The following is a 15,251-nucleotide window of genomic DNA, read 5'->3' on the forward strand; positions in this document are numbered from 1 at the left end:
TTAAAGGCATGCACCACCACCGCCCGACCATCATTTTTTTTTTTTTCCAAACCACCACAGACATCATTGTAGAAACCTCCAAACCTGATACACTGGCCAACATTAGCTAGAAAGAAAAGTCCTTCCCAGAGAGCTACTGACCTCTAGAGGCTGGCCCCCTGGGCAGCCTGGATCTCCCTGGAGGCTTAGGACCCCAATTGTCACTCTTCTGTTGCACCAGTACCCCCAGCTAGTAATTTACCACGGACTTGATTCACCAGGGTTGGTGTTAAGGTTTGTATGGAGTACATCACCTGCCCACTGCAGCTGTACTGGCCACTGTTTTCAGTTGTTGTGATGTCTATGAACAGAAGGATTGTTGCCTTAGAGAAATTAAGGTGTTCTCCATCTTCGTAGAACTTCATTTGAGACAGTGTGCACTCCATCCCTGACATTGCAGAGACAGTGTCTCCTTCCAACATGGAGTTCGGCGGAAGTTAGAGGTGATACCACAGCTGTGAGACATGGAGACAGGACCCACCATGGAGCCATAGATCCCATTGATTTACTGTTCTCTCTGCTCTAAGGCGAATGTCCTGGACAGCGTCTTTGCAGCTATCTGGATCTCTAGTCCTGGACCAGGATGAAGGAAGAACTCGGCTTCCCTCCAGCCCTTTCCTTTTCCTTCTCCTCTCCTTCCTGTTCTTCTCTTACCTTCTGTGTTTCTTCCCCTTTCTCTTCCCTTGATGACCTTACTACATACTGGAGGTTTCTCCTCATTAACAACTTTGGTTCTAACAGGTTAATTCCAACTAGATAGTTGCCTTATTCCTCCTGAAGACATTCCCACTTGCCCACAGTTTACACCTGTCCCTATTTCAAGGGACAGACCCAATATCTCCACTTTCAGTGTCAGATTCAGGTCTAGACTCTAAGAATCCCAAGATAAGCAAGCCCCAGTTCCTTCTCGGAGGCTTTCCCAGGTTCAAACTCCACCGATGGCACACACCAGTACATATTCCCACCAGGACTTGCACTCTCCACCCAGACATGCCGCTGTTTTGCTGGTTCTCATCCCAAACATCATCCTGATGCAATGAGAAGAGGTCTCCCTCTGGGCTTTGAATCTCTCACAAATCAAACCCCACATATCCAAGGCATCCTCAAGAGTCAACACCACAGCTGGTATTCAGGTCTGAAGATCCTGATGAAGAACTGTAGAAATAAGATGCACAGAGGGGTTCTTATGTCATCCCTGTTATGAGGAAGATAAATACAGATGTACTCAGCCTCCTTTCTGGACCACAGGGTATCTTGTGTCATTCCTAAGACACAGAGGCCTGTAAGGTTATGAGTATACTCCCCATTTCCCAAGCCTGGTCTCTCAGTCAGTACTAGCCACAGAGCTCTTGAGTTTCCAAGTTTTGCACTCTCTCCGACAAGAAATGACGTTCATAACTCACTGGAAGTCTGAGTACTCATATGTCTGCCACAGTTTCTCCTTCTTGACTGATTCACTGGAAAGCAGAGAAACAGGGTTTATTTATTATTAATTCATTGACTTATTCATCCATCAAACATTTATTAAATACATTCTACAGGCCATACACTGAGGAAATGTGCTGCTTCGAGTCTGACAGACAAGGAAAGAGACAAAGTATTATAGGTGTAAATATATAAAGTAATTGTTCCATTCTACCTGGAGAGGAGATTCAGATAGGAAAGGTCATCTTGACCCCACCTTGAAACATAGGCGAGTGTTCAGTATGATGGAGAAATCAGGAAGTTCCATTTCAAGATGGAGGCACATAAGGAAAGGGTGGGAGCCAGGAGAATTCTTGGAATCTGGGAAATGTGGCAAGGCTGGAAAGGCAGGCCATGGGGAGGATGGCCCTGGAGACATGAATCTGGAGAGGTAGTGACCAGTGACGTTCACACCATGCCAGAACGATGGAAAAAATTAAGGATCTGGCATAATACAATTAGGTTTATACTTGAGAATTATAGCTTCAGTGTGAAGAGGGAAGTGAATTTTTAAAAAAGGCAGCGAGGCTACTGCAATTGCTTAGGGAAAAGAGGGGGCATCAGCTGAGCGACTGGCAATGAGGTGGAAATAAGGGAATGGGTGTGAGTGGTGCTAACGAGGTGGATACCCAGCACTTGATTGTGGAGGAAGAGGGTATGGAGACAGTGGAGCTGGAGATGATAGAACACTGAGAAAGAGCTGATGCATGGGGAAGTGATACACTAAATCAGGTGAGGTACTTTTGGCATTACCTGGTGGGGATATCCATCAATTTAGAGTCTATGTAAATGAAATGTCTGTTCTGGGCTGGAAGACAGACTCAAGAATCATTAACATTTGGTGGTCTACGGTAACAATGTGTGGGGAGAGTGCTTTGGTACTTAAACATGGAGGGCAGCGTGGGGAATATGTGTGCCTACGTTATATTGATTCCTTTGTTCGCATATGTAAATATGTATATCTCAGGTTTCTATTGCTGTGATAAATGTCAAACGCAACTTGGGAAGGAAAGGGTTTATTTTATCTCAATAGCTTGTAGTCCATCATCCAGGGAAGTAAAAGCAGGAACTCAGGACAGGAACCCGGAGGCAGGAGCTGATGCAGAGGCCACGGAGGGGTGCTGCTTACTGGCTTGCTCCTCATGGCTTGCTCAGCCTGCTTTCTTATAGAACCCAGGGCCAGAGGTCCACTAGTGGCACCACCCACCGTGAGCTGGGCCCTCCTACATCAGTCACTAGCTAAGAAAATTCCCTTCAGGCTTGCCTACAGGTCAATTTTCCAGATAATTCTAGCATGTGACAAGTTGACAAAAACTAATCAAGACTATCTATATATAATATAATGTGTGTAGTTTATAATAGCAAAAAGTTAAAAACAACAAAAAATGTTTACTATAAAGGGTTAATTAAATTAGGATCTAACTATATAATAAGATATGAAAGAGCCACAAGGGAAAAAAAGGAGATAAATCCTTAAATACATACACAGAATGAGTCCTAAGATAAAGGATTATTGTGTGTGTGTGGGGGGGGGGAATCAGCACATGAAGTTATATATTTAATGTACCTGTACTTGTAAATTATTTTAAATAGTGCACACACATGTTCACATATTTCATAACATCAGGACAGATTGTACAGGTATACACAAAACTCTGAGCTTACAGAATGGAGCCAGTCTCCCTGACTGATGAGACCTTTGCCAGACAGTCGTCCTCTCTGACTTTCACAAACAGCGTGGGTGGTCGGAACGGGGACATAAAAACAGGAACAATACACAGAGACATGCAGAAACATGAAATTAAAGGCTCACCGAACACTCCATCACAGGAACCTATAATGGAGAAAAGTGGGGGGGGGATTAGGTTAAATAATAGGAGCTTCCTGGCAGAAGGAATAGTTAAGGACTGTAATAGTGCACACAGGAGATTTGTGGGCTCCCTTCTTTATAGTTTCTGTGCGGATGTGGGGAGTGCCAGTCCCCATGGTCCCCCTGCCCTACCCAGTCTCAGTTCCTAATACGTTCCCCAGGAGCATTTCTGCACGACCTCTGACCACCCCAGCTGCAGGATCGCCACCCCCAAATGCCTTTCCCATTTCCCCCCCACTACTGCTCAAGAGGAAGAATAAGCAGAGGCCAGACGGTACTTAAGCAACATTACCATATCCTCTAAGAAGCAGGGAAAGACGTGGACATGAAGATAGGTGGGGAACTTCGTAAGAGAGAACCGGATTCTTGTGCTAATTACTGGGGGAAAGTAAATTTGTAGATAGGATACCGGATCTAATGCAGTGGGTCTCAGGCAATTGGAAAAAATCCTTCTTTCTTGGGGGCCTGCTCTAGTTTGAAAAAAAAAAAAAACAGATGAATAGGATAGGATGACATCCAGACAGGTCAGCAACCGAGGCAATGCAGATAAAGATACACAGCCCACATCTTATGAGACAGATTTGTGGTCCTACCCACCTCCCTTTTGGCTTTTCCCTAGTCTATTATGAACAGGTCTCAAGTTCTCAGCTCCTCTCAGCTATATGTTAAAGGGATAGAAAGAAGCAAAGGGGCCTCACGGGCCTGCTCTGTATACATTAGCAGGGCGATTAAAGAGAGATTCCCAGGAAAGGTAAACCTCAAAAGCACAGAGAACCTCAGGTCTACGTCTCTAGCCACCCCACTTCCCCAGGAACTTCTTGTTTGGGTGGTGGTTTGAATGTCCCCTATAGTTCCCAGTTGATGATGCTGTTTGGGGAGGGTTAGGAGGTATGGCTTTATTGAAAGAAGTATGTCACTGGAGGTAGGCTCTGAGACTTTAAAGGAGCCTCACACAGTTTCCAGTGCACGCTCTCTGTTTAGTCCCTGTGGTTCAGGATGTGGGCCCTCAGCTTTCTGCCCCGGCCACCATGCCTACCGCTTGCTGTCATGTCTTCCTGCCATGATGGACTCTTCTCCCTCCAGGACCATAAGCCCAAATAAACTGTTTTCTATAAGTTGCTTTGGTGACTGTGTATTATAGCAACAGAAAAGTAACTCATACAAGATCTAACTTCAGATCTTCTGGGTTTCATTACTAGTAAAAAAAAAAAACAGTGCTGGAGTTAGGTAAGAAGCTAAGTTGATAAAGTATTTGCCATGAGCATATGATGGCCTGAGTTTGGACACCCAGTACCAATATAAAAAGCCAGGCATTGTGGCATGTGCCTATAATCCCAGCACTGGGGAAGCAAAAACAACAGGATCCCTGAAGCTTGCTGGCCAGCTACTCTTGCAGAATAGCATATCTCAAAAAAACAAAAAAGGTGGCTTGCAATAGATGAAGATACCCACAGTCCACCTCTGATGGAAACACACACATAACACACAGAGGCAATGTTTATCTTCAGGTTCTGTAACTGCAGATCCAACTAACCTTCATCAAAAATATTTTTTCCCAAGCCAGGCATGGTGGACCAGGCAGATCTCTATGAGTTCAAAGCCTGGTTTACACAGAGAGTTCTAGGACAGCCAGGACTACATAGTAAGACTCTGTGCTGGCTGGTTTTACATCAACTTGACACAGGCTAGACTCATGGGAACCTCGGCTGAGAAAATGCCCCCATTTTGATCTGCTAGACAAGCCTGCAAAGCATTTTCCTAATGAGTGATTGATGTGTGAGTGCCCAATCCATCATGGTCCGTGTCACACCTGGGCCCCTGCTCCTGGATCTTATAAGAAAGCAGGCTGAGCAAGCCATGAGGAGCAAGCCAGTAAGCAGCACCCCTCCACAGCTTCTGCTTCAGCTCCTGCCTCCAGGTTCCTGGTCTGTTTGAGTTTCTGCCCTGACTTCCCTCAGTGAGGAACTGGTAAGGAAGTGTAAGTTAAATAAAACCTTCCCTCCCCATGTTGCTTTTGGCTAGGGTATTTTATCACAGCAACAGAAACCCTAGTGAAAACAGCCTGTCTCAAAAATTTCCCACCAAAACATTCAAAAGCTTTTTTTTCTTTTTTGACAGAATAGAGCATGCACAAAGTTGTTCTTGTCATTTCCTAAACACAGTGTAACAACTACATCCATCGTTGTTATTGGTTAGTATAAGTAATCCAGAGAGTACTTAAAGTGTAGGGGGAGGTGTGTATGGGTTATATACAAATACCTTATGCAAGGAACTTGAGCATCTGAGATATAAATGTATAGTTCTCAGGTGGTGGTGGCACACTCCTTTAATCCCAGCCCTAGGGAGGCAGAGACAAGCAGATCTCTGTGAGTTTAAGGTCAGCCTGGTCTACAGAGCGAGTTCTAGGACAGTCAGGGCTGTTACACAGAGAAACCCTGTCCCCCAAAAAAATAGTAGTAGTAGTAGTAGTAGTAGTAGTAGTAGTAATAAAAAATGTATAGTTCTTCCTTGCAGCAACATAAGCTGACATAAGCTGAGTAGTGATTCTCTTCTTGAAGAAGGGTTTATCCAGTCCCTATTACACCCCGCGCACCCCCACACACACACACACACCTGGAGCTGACCTCAGGACTACTAATCTGACTGTGAAAACACAGGTTTTGTTTTGGAGGAATAGGGACACCTTTGCTTACTTTCCATGAGGCATGACATCAGTCTTGTGTTTACTAAATAGGCCTCGTTCTGCTTTCTGTCTGGTTGCATTTTTATTTTCTGTCTTGCCAGGTTCATTCTTCCAACTTTGTGATTCATCTACTTTGCAAAATTGGGGCGAGCAGAGGGAAAATACAACACTGGGTACAAACCGGAAGTCGCTGTGCACCTGGGCTCAAGCACAAGGCTCTGGGTTCAAGCTCCAGCACCTGGAGAGAGAAGCAAGGCCCCTCCTAATGGTGTTTTTCCAAGAGTCATGCTTCCCCCTGCACGAAGTTTCTCTGACTTTTTTCTTGGTTGTCACTTCCTTCCTCCCAGTTCTCCTTTAATATGCAAATGTTTCTAGGAATATCAGAAGAAACCATGCCATCTCTCTGTTTAGAAACTGTTCTAGAGGTTTATAAATGTTCGGGGAAAAAATGCAAATCTCCTCAGATAAGCAGGCCCAGAAGAAACTATGAGCTCATCTTCATAAAAGTGCAAGCTTAAGCATTGGGAGGGAAGTACTTAAATCAAGCTGAGCTTCAAAAGGCAGAAGTTAGGGGTCAAGGCCTAGTGGGTGGGAAGGGGTTTATGTTTTGTTTTGTTTTGTTTTTACTGATAGAAACCTTCTGGACTCTTCACCATAAGTGACCTAGAGAAAATAGCATAAAACGATTTCTTTTAATTCTACTCAACAGTGATGTCTGTAATGCTACACAAGACTGCATGAAACAGTTGCAAGCCATGAAAGAATAAACTGATATGAAAACCCAGAACAAAGTCCCAGCATCCAAGGCATGTGTGCCAACCAACTGGAAGTTTCTAGAATGGCTCAAGAAGGATTAGAAGGCTGCTGTAAGTGATGTAAGTTTTACTTGGAGGAACTGGCATGGACAAGGCACAGGGTTGGGGATCACATGGTATAGGGGGTGAGTAGAAGGTAAGAGTGGGAGACAAGATTGTCTTGGTCCCTGGAACCAAGGTAAGGCAGGGGAAGTTTAAGGGCAGTCAGAAACCTGTGTCTTCCACTCTTATCGATTCCTTTCACTGGTTGGAGGACATCCTTCACCACCAGAGTGATTCCCAGGGATGTATGGGCCACACACACTTCTCTGCAATGAACTGAATCCATAATCCTCCTCCGATCAGGACTGAGCATTGACTCAGCCTTCCTGCCTTGCTGATCTCACCACTTTCCCTGGGTCCTTTCCCTTTCCAGATACTCCTAGCTCAGTCTCAGCACATCCTATCCCCTTGTCCCTTCACCTCACAGCTCCCTCTGTTGTCTCTCAAAGGTGACCGTGATAGACATCCAGCATTGCTGCCCAAGTGCCTCCCTGTCTTCTCCACTCATAGGCAACGTTTATGGGCTACCAAGGGCCCTTCTGATTCCCTTCACCATGTTCAGTGTCAAAAGCAGAAAATACAGGCCCAGGCCACCACATCCACCACAAGCCCAGGCCTCATATGTGTGAGGGAGCTGAAGAGGTAACATGTTGATTACCTTCTTTTATGGGTTCCAGAAATACATATTATTGAAGCTCTGGCTCCTAGTACCTCATAATGTGACCGTATGTGAAATCTTTAAAGAGGTGACTGAGTTAAAAAGAGATTAGGATGGGCCCTATGCTGGCTAGTCTTATGTCAATTTGAAACAAACTAGAGTCATCAGAGAGGAGGGGACCTCAATCAAGAAAATGTCTCCATAAGATGGGGCTGTAATAGCCGGGCAGTGGTGGCGCACACCTTTAATCCCAGCACTCAAGAGGCAGAGGCAGGCGGATCTCTGTGAGTTCGAGGCCAGCCTGGTCTACAAAGCGAGTTCTAGGAAAGGCACAAAGCTACACAGAGAAACCCTGTTTCAAAAGAAGAAGAAGAAGAAGAAGAAGAAGAAGAAGAAGAAGAAGAAGAAGAAGAAGAAGAAGAAGAAGAAGAAAGGACAGAAGGAAGGAGAGAGAGAGAGAGAGAGAGAGAGAGAAGAAGAAGAAGAAAGGAAGAAAGGAAGAAAGGAAGAAAGGAAGAAAGGAAGGAAGAAAGAAAGAAAGAAAGAAAGAAAGAAAGAAAGAAAGAAAGAAAGAAAGAAAGAAAGAAAGAAAGAAGGCTGAGCAAGCCATAAGGAGCAAGCCATAAGGAGCAAGCCAGTAAGCAGCACCCCTCTAATGGCCTCTGCATCAGCAACTGCCTCCAAATTCCTATCCTGTTTGAGTCCCTGCCCTGACTTCCTTCAGTAATGGGCTACAATGTGAAAGTATAGGACAAATAAACCTTTTCCTCCCCAACTTGCTTTTGGTCATGGTGTTTCATCACAACAATGACAAGCCTGACAGGTCCTAACCAACCTGACACATACAGGACACTTGGATACAGACACACAGGAAGACCATGTGACACTCATGGAGAAGAATGGTCCTCTAGCTGGCCTCAGAGAAACAGCCTTGCTGCTGTCTTGATTTTGGACTTCTAGACTCTAGAAAAATTGAAAAATAAAATCCTGGTTCTTTCTGTTCTTTTCCTCCTCCTCCTCCTCCTCCTCCTCCTCCTCCTCCTCCTCCTCTTCCTCCTCCCCCTTCTTCCTTGTCTCCTACTGTCCAAGCTGGCCTCAAACTTCCTGTACAGCCAGAGATTGTTAAGGATCAAACTCAGGCTTTCAAATGAGATAGCAAACACTCTATCAATTGAGCTACATCCCCAGGCCTCCAGTGTGTGGTTCTTAAGCACCTGTGTCTGTGACATTTTGTTACAGTGAGATCTCAGCAAACTGACTCAGCCTCCTAAAACCACACTGGAGTGGATGGACTGCAGAGACATTCGTAATATTCTCAGTGCCTGCCAAATCCATGGGCCTCCTCTGAAGAAACCTGTTTTGTGCTGATACCTGCAAAATTGGCCAGATCCAGAGTTTTATGGTCAGGCTACCTTGAATATCACTGATTAGACCAAAGGTCAAAAGCCTGGCTAACCCAGTCATTGCAGAGGAGAGCTCTGTTTTATACAGAGCCAAGTTCTCTTAGAGAACTTTGAACACCAGCTAGGAAGCCAGAAAGCAGTGAAGGGAGAGAGCAAAGTTGAGGAAGGAGACACACTATAACTAAAGCCCCTTCTGCAGTGACAGCAGGCTGCCATTTCCCAGTGGTCATGGAGGGGTTCCCACTCTTCCACGAGGCCAGATGAGGGGACTGTTAACATAGGAGAATTTCCTTGTTAGTGCTTGCTTGAGCTCTCCTAACCCTGAGCCTACGTCTCTTTTAGCAATCTGAAAGAACTGAACTAAAATAATAAGCTGCCCTTCTGTGTTGTCATCCTGCCATACCAGCCAGGCTGCCCTTCAGGAGCAGTATTTAATGATCTTCCAGAAAATGATACTGATGTCTCCATCTAGCTGCAACCTATTATCAGGAGCTAATCAGCACAACAGGTCTGTGGACACCAATATCGAAAGAACTTGTCTCAAAGGGAGCAAGGCAAAAAAAAAAAAAAAAAAAAAAAAAAAGCCGGGCGGTGGTGGTGCACGCCTTTAATCCCAGCACTCGGGAGGCAGAGCCAGGAGGATCTCTGTGAGTTCAAGGCCAGCCTGGGCTACCAAGTGAGTTCCAGGAAAGGCGCAAAGCTACACAGAGAAACCCTGTCTCGAAAAAACCCAAAAAAAAAAAAAAAAAAAAAAGGGAGCAAGGTATATATCTATCCATTCAACATGAAAATATTTATGATTAAGAACAAATCTACATATTTTGTGTATGTATATAAAATAAAATACACATACAGATGATAAAAAAGCAGAGGAGAGGGTTAGGGTATAGCTCAGTGTAGCTCAGAGCACTTGTCCATTATCCAAACTCTGAGTTTGGACTCCAAACAGTGGATAAGCTGAATGTTGTGGTGCACACCTGTAATGCCAGCATTTGGGAGGCAGAGGCAGAGGGATCACAATGAAATTATTCTGGGCTACATATACATAGTGACAACCTGTCTAAAAAAAAAAAAGACTAAGCATTTCGTATAAGGTAATGAAGGAGAAAGTTGAAAATAGTAAATTTGAAATAAAGTTTCTTACAAATGAGTCCTGGAACTAAGTAGGGGAATGGAAGGTGACCAATAATTGGCCCTCAGGAAGCAGAAAAGAGTAAATGTGATCGCTGTCAACCATGTAAAGTTGAGAGACAGTTGACTCCTCAAAGTTGTCCTCTGATGTTCACACACATGCAATCACACACACACACACACACACACACACACACACACACACTCATCATCATCAAACAAAACAAAACAAAACTCAGAATCTGGACAGCAGGAAAGTAGTCCTGGGTAATAAGAAGCTGAGATGAAAAGACCCTGATCCTGATAGAATAAAACTAGTCTCAGCACAAATGAATAGATCACATGGGCCGCCCTGTACACCCCTCCAAGTCTGTATGCTGATATCCCGACCCTCAGAATCCCAAAAAGTAACTGTGTTTACATACAGGGCCTGTAAAGAAGTAATTAATTAGATATAAGGTCACTACATAGGACATAATCCATTCGGATGGATGTCCTTATAAGTAAAGGAAATCTAGCCACACAGAGAGACCCCAGGGATATACATGCAAAGACCAGGTGAGCACACAGGGGAAGGTGGCCATCTGCGAGCCAAGGGGAGAGAACTCAGATCGCCAATCCTACTGACCCCTGAAGTCTCCAGAACTATGAGGAGATAAGTCTGTTATTCAAGCTCCAGTCTGAGCTATTTGATATGGAAGCCTGAACTGTTTGTGAATCTGCTGAACCTGTGGTATTCCAAAATATAATGGAAGGGGGCATCCTGACCCAACTGAAAAGGGGAAGGGGGCAGCAATCACATGAACCAGAGAAACAGCTGAAGCCCCTAGGAGAGCCAGCAGAAAGTGGCTTCAGTGTCTGAACAGGGTGCCCTAGGACGAGGGCTGCAGATCAAGGAAACCCCCTTTCATTCTGCTCTATTCATCAGTACTGCCATAGCTCAGATTGGGCTGCTGTGGCCCTCTGTGCTACACTGGCGAGCTCAGGTCTCCTGCTGGAAACTCTGAAGAGCTCAGTTGAGTGACAGCCTCCAGCCACTGCACCTTTGGGTATATCTAATGCTAACCCCGAGTCTACGGTGCCCCCAGCTGTTTCTAGCCACTGGCTGAGTACAGCTAGGTACTAGAGAAAGACTATTTTCTGACTGACCAGGAACTTTGCTAGGACACAGTTCCTGTTCTGGGACACCCCCACCCTGAGCCAGCTTAGGCTTTCTTAGACCTGCTCCTCCCAACAGCCCTCTATCCCTACACAATCTCTCTATAGGTGTCTTATCTACACTGATACCCAAAGCCTCTCATTGCCCAGCCCTATACCAGCCTCTAGGCTTCACAGAGGGCAGCGTTTCCCCCAGCGAAACACTCACGGGCTAGTTTTTGTTTTACTCACCGTTCCTTTTGATGAATCGGGCTGCCCCAGTCTGCCTCCTTAATCCCTTTCCACACCACTGAAGTCATGCTAAAATTCAAATCTGGTCTTGCTGCATTCTGCTTTCAAGATACCTGGACATTTACAAGACAAAATTGAAAGACATAAGTCTCTTTGGATTCAGCCTGTGCTCAACTCTCTGCTCTCCTATTTATCTCCCATCCCTACCCCATTCTGTCAGCCAGATGGAATGTTCTGTACTCTTATAAACCCAAGTGCTACTTTACATCAAGGCATTTGGCTGAAAATTCCTTTATGGAACATCCTTTCCTCCTTCCCAACCTTTCTACACACACACACACTCACACACACACACACACACACACACACACACACACACACACACACACACTTCTATCGATCTTTGGATTCTCACTAAGAACCACTTCAAATGTCTCCTCCATAAAAGGTTTCCAAGAGCAAAAGGCCTTCATCCTTGACCACATCACAGCCTCCTAACAGATAACCGAGACTAGGAGCCTGGACGACGTTTCCACCTCACAGTTCTAAAGGCTGGAAGGCTGAGACGAAGGGGTTTCAGGGTTGGTTCCTTCTGAGTCATTGCTTCTTGGCTTGTAATTGGCTGTCTTCTTCCCATGAGTTCACCTGATTTTTCCTCTGTCCCTGTGTATCCCTAAAGTCTCCCAATTTCCTCTTCTCACAAAGACATATGGTATTAGATTAATGATCTACCTTAAGTTCCCTTAAGAGACCTGATATATAAATGTGTTCACATTCTGAGTCCCAGGCAGACACTCGCACCCAAAGAGCTCGCCCACCCAAACAAAGCCATGTCCATGTTGTGCAGTTTTTGTACTCAACACTAACACCTAAGACATTCATCGAAGTTCCCAGCACTTCTTTTTCTCTTAGGGGAACCGTTAGGATAGAAATAAAATCATTTCTGTATTCTTAACTTTAGTGCAATACACGTACATAGTAGATTTCAAACTCTGAGGGAGAGTAGGTGTACCTACATGTGTTCTTTTGTGCACACATGTCTTTGTGAAACGTAAGATTAAAGTTCCTAGCTTATATCACAATACTCTGCTTAGCCATTAGTGCCCTGCCCACCTCCTCTTGTAGCACATCACCCCATGCCCAGCCTCCTTTTCCCTGGTCCCATCAGGATCTATGATTCTTCATCCCCGTGGTGGAGAAAGACACATAGGATTTGTGGTGTCCTAGGAAGCCTGGCCTTGAGCTTCATAATCAACATGTTCCGGTAGTTTGAAGGGAATAAGGAGAGTTCTCCTTTCCTGAAGAAGAGATCCTAGAGCTTAGAAAAGGAATCCTGGAAAGCAAGAAATTGGGTCTCCTAAGGAAAGGTTCTCTGTCCACTATTTTTTGTTGTTAAGTTAATCCAAGTTAATTTCTATTATTAACAATCAGAAGATTTTAATGAGCTAACTTGAAAGATAATTATAAAGAATGAACTGACTTCATTGAGAAAGAAAGCTTGGATTGAAGGTCAATGTTGGCCAGGACACTGTAGAACATAGTTAATATGGAAAGCCGGGCAAGGATGGATTGTTGAGTCTAGATACCTCTTAGTTCCCTCTACAAGGACATAGATACCTCTTCTGGTCAATGGCTCTGACTGTTCACCTCCATCTTCTCACCCAAAGTGAAATGCAGAGAGCAAGACAAAATGCTTCTTGAGAATCTCTAGGTCCGAAGGGGAAGGATGGCATTCAGTTCCCAGAACAAACACACCTGGCAATAAGGATCCTAGGATGGAAGGATGAGTGGGCCAAGGAGAAGAAAGTCTGTGCCTCTGTAACAACCAGCAGTTCCAGACAGGCTGGGATGAAGGAAAGCCCTTCCCAGAGGAGCAAGGTGAGTTGAGTTCACCAAATTTGGATGAGGAAGCACAAAAACTGCAGGCTCAGCTCGCAGCTTTCCTTATATAGTTGTGAAAAAGTCACTTCTACAGAAGTTGAATAATGGTCCCCAAAGACGTCCACATCCTAACTCCCAGAACATGTAAATGTTACGTTAAAGGGTAAGGAAGCCATTGCATATGTAACTAAACCAAAGACCTTGAGACAGGGAGATTATCCTAGACACCCACACAAGGCTGATGCACTTGTAAGAGTGCTGGGAGAGGGAAAGAACTGATAACCAGGAGAGGCTGGAGTAGGAGGAAACACCCAGAGATGAAAGGTGCTTCTCGAACATGCGGGAAAGGAAGGCGTGACAGACTCTGAAATACCCTCATACTCTTTGGTAGATAGGATCTGCCTTCAGTGTTCCTGTGAAAATAGAACTGCTTGATATAGTCAATAAGCGTTCACTATTGATAAAGATGGAAGAAGAGAACTGACTCCATGATGCTGTCCTCTGACCTCTGAATGCATGCTGTGGTGTGTGTGGCCCCCCTCCACATCATGCATACATGCACACACACACACAAATAAATGAATGATTAAATAAGTGGGAAAAAATAAATGTTAACTATTATAGTTATCCCCACCCTCAGCTCCTTAAATTCTGAAGACTGAACTCAGGGCATGGCATGTGCTAGACAAGCACTCTACTAATGAGCTACATCCCCAGACCTATTTCTGGATCTCTTAAAGCTGATTCTCCAATGTGGTGACTACAAGCCATTGATGACTATTAAATCCTTGAAATGTGTTTTTTTTTTCCTGAATTAAAGTGTGCTGTAAATATAAAATAAACACAAAGTTTCAGATTTTTTTTATAATGGTTAATCTTAGTCAGCAACTTGATATAATTCTGGATGTGTCTATAAGAGTGTTTCCAGAGAAGGGTCAGAGATACGAGATTAACACTCTCTTTAAATGTGGGTGGCACCATCCAATAGACTGAGAGGAGATGGGAAGATCAAAAAGTGGAGGAAGGGAAGAGCTTTCTCTTTTCTCATCATGGATAAAATGTCTGCAAAAAGCAACTTATAAGAGGAAGGGTTCCCATTGGCTCACGGTTTGAAAGGGTACAGTCCATCATGGCAGGGGCAGGCATGATGGCAGGGGCAGCTCCTGTCAGTGGCGGAGGTAAAAACCTGAGGGTGTCTGCTCACATCTCTGCAGACCAGGAAAGAGAGGAGTCAATTGGAAGTGGGGCCCAGCTACACCTCTGAAGGCCCATCTCCAAGCCATCGGCTTCTTCCAGCTCCCAAAGGTCCCACGACCTCACAAAACAGGACCAACAGCTGGGAACCAAGTATGCAAACGTGTGACCCTGGAGGGGGCACGTCACAGTCCAACCCTAGCGCGAGCGTGCCCACGGCATTAGCTGTTCTTCTCACTGTCGTAGTAAATAACAGGCAGAGGCACCCAAAGGAAGGGAGAGGTTATTTTGGCTTGCGGTTTGAAGGGATACAGTCTATCACAGAGGAGAAAGTATAGCAGCAGAATCTGGAAGCTGCTGGCCACACTGAAGTAGAGAGAAGGCTCGCTCAGCTGGCTCCCTCCTTTTTTATGTAGCCCAGGACCCATGCACTGGTGCCATCCACCATTTGGGTGAGTCATCCCACTTCAGTTAACCAAATCTAGAAAATTCTTTTTCTATGGATTTTCCTAGATATTCCTATGGATATTCCTAGAGGTTTGTGTTCATGGTTATTCTAAATCCTGCCAAGTTAGCAAGACTAACAACCGCATCCCCGAATGCTCAACTTGTGTTGAGCGGGTGCCATTTTGCTCTTGCACCGCCCGTGGGAGCACTGACTTGGACTTTTCAGCCACTGAAC

At 44.9% G+C, this 15,251-nt stretch overlaps 1 long non-coding RNA gene across 1 annotated transcript; it reads right to left on the bottom strand.

Moving 5' to 3' along the window:
* Nucleotides 1-1,220: 1,220 nt before the first annotated feature.
* LOC119089108 lies at nt 1,221-14,708 on the bottom strand. The gene is made up of 4 exons (XR_005092938.1): nt 14,482-14,708; nt 11,495-11,607; nt 3,169-3,337; nt 1,221-1,496 (listed from the first exon to the last, which is right to left on the bottom strand). It is a non-coding gene; the product is annotated as an uncharacterized LOC119089108 (long non-coding RNA).
* Nucleotides 14,709-15,251: the final 543 nt, after the last annotated feature.

The sequence above is a fragment of the Peromyscus leucopus genome, chromosome 15 (genome assembly GCF_004664715.2).
Source record: "Peromyscus leucopus breed LL Stock chromosome 15, UCI_PerLeu_2.1, whole genome shotgun sequence".
Classification (NCBI taxonomy): Eukaryota; Metazoa; Chordata; class Mammalia; order Rodentia; family Cricetidae; genus Peromyscus; species Peromyscus leucopus.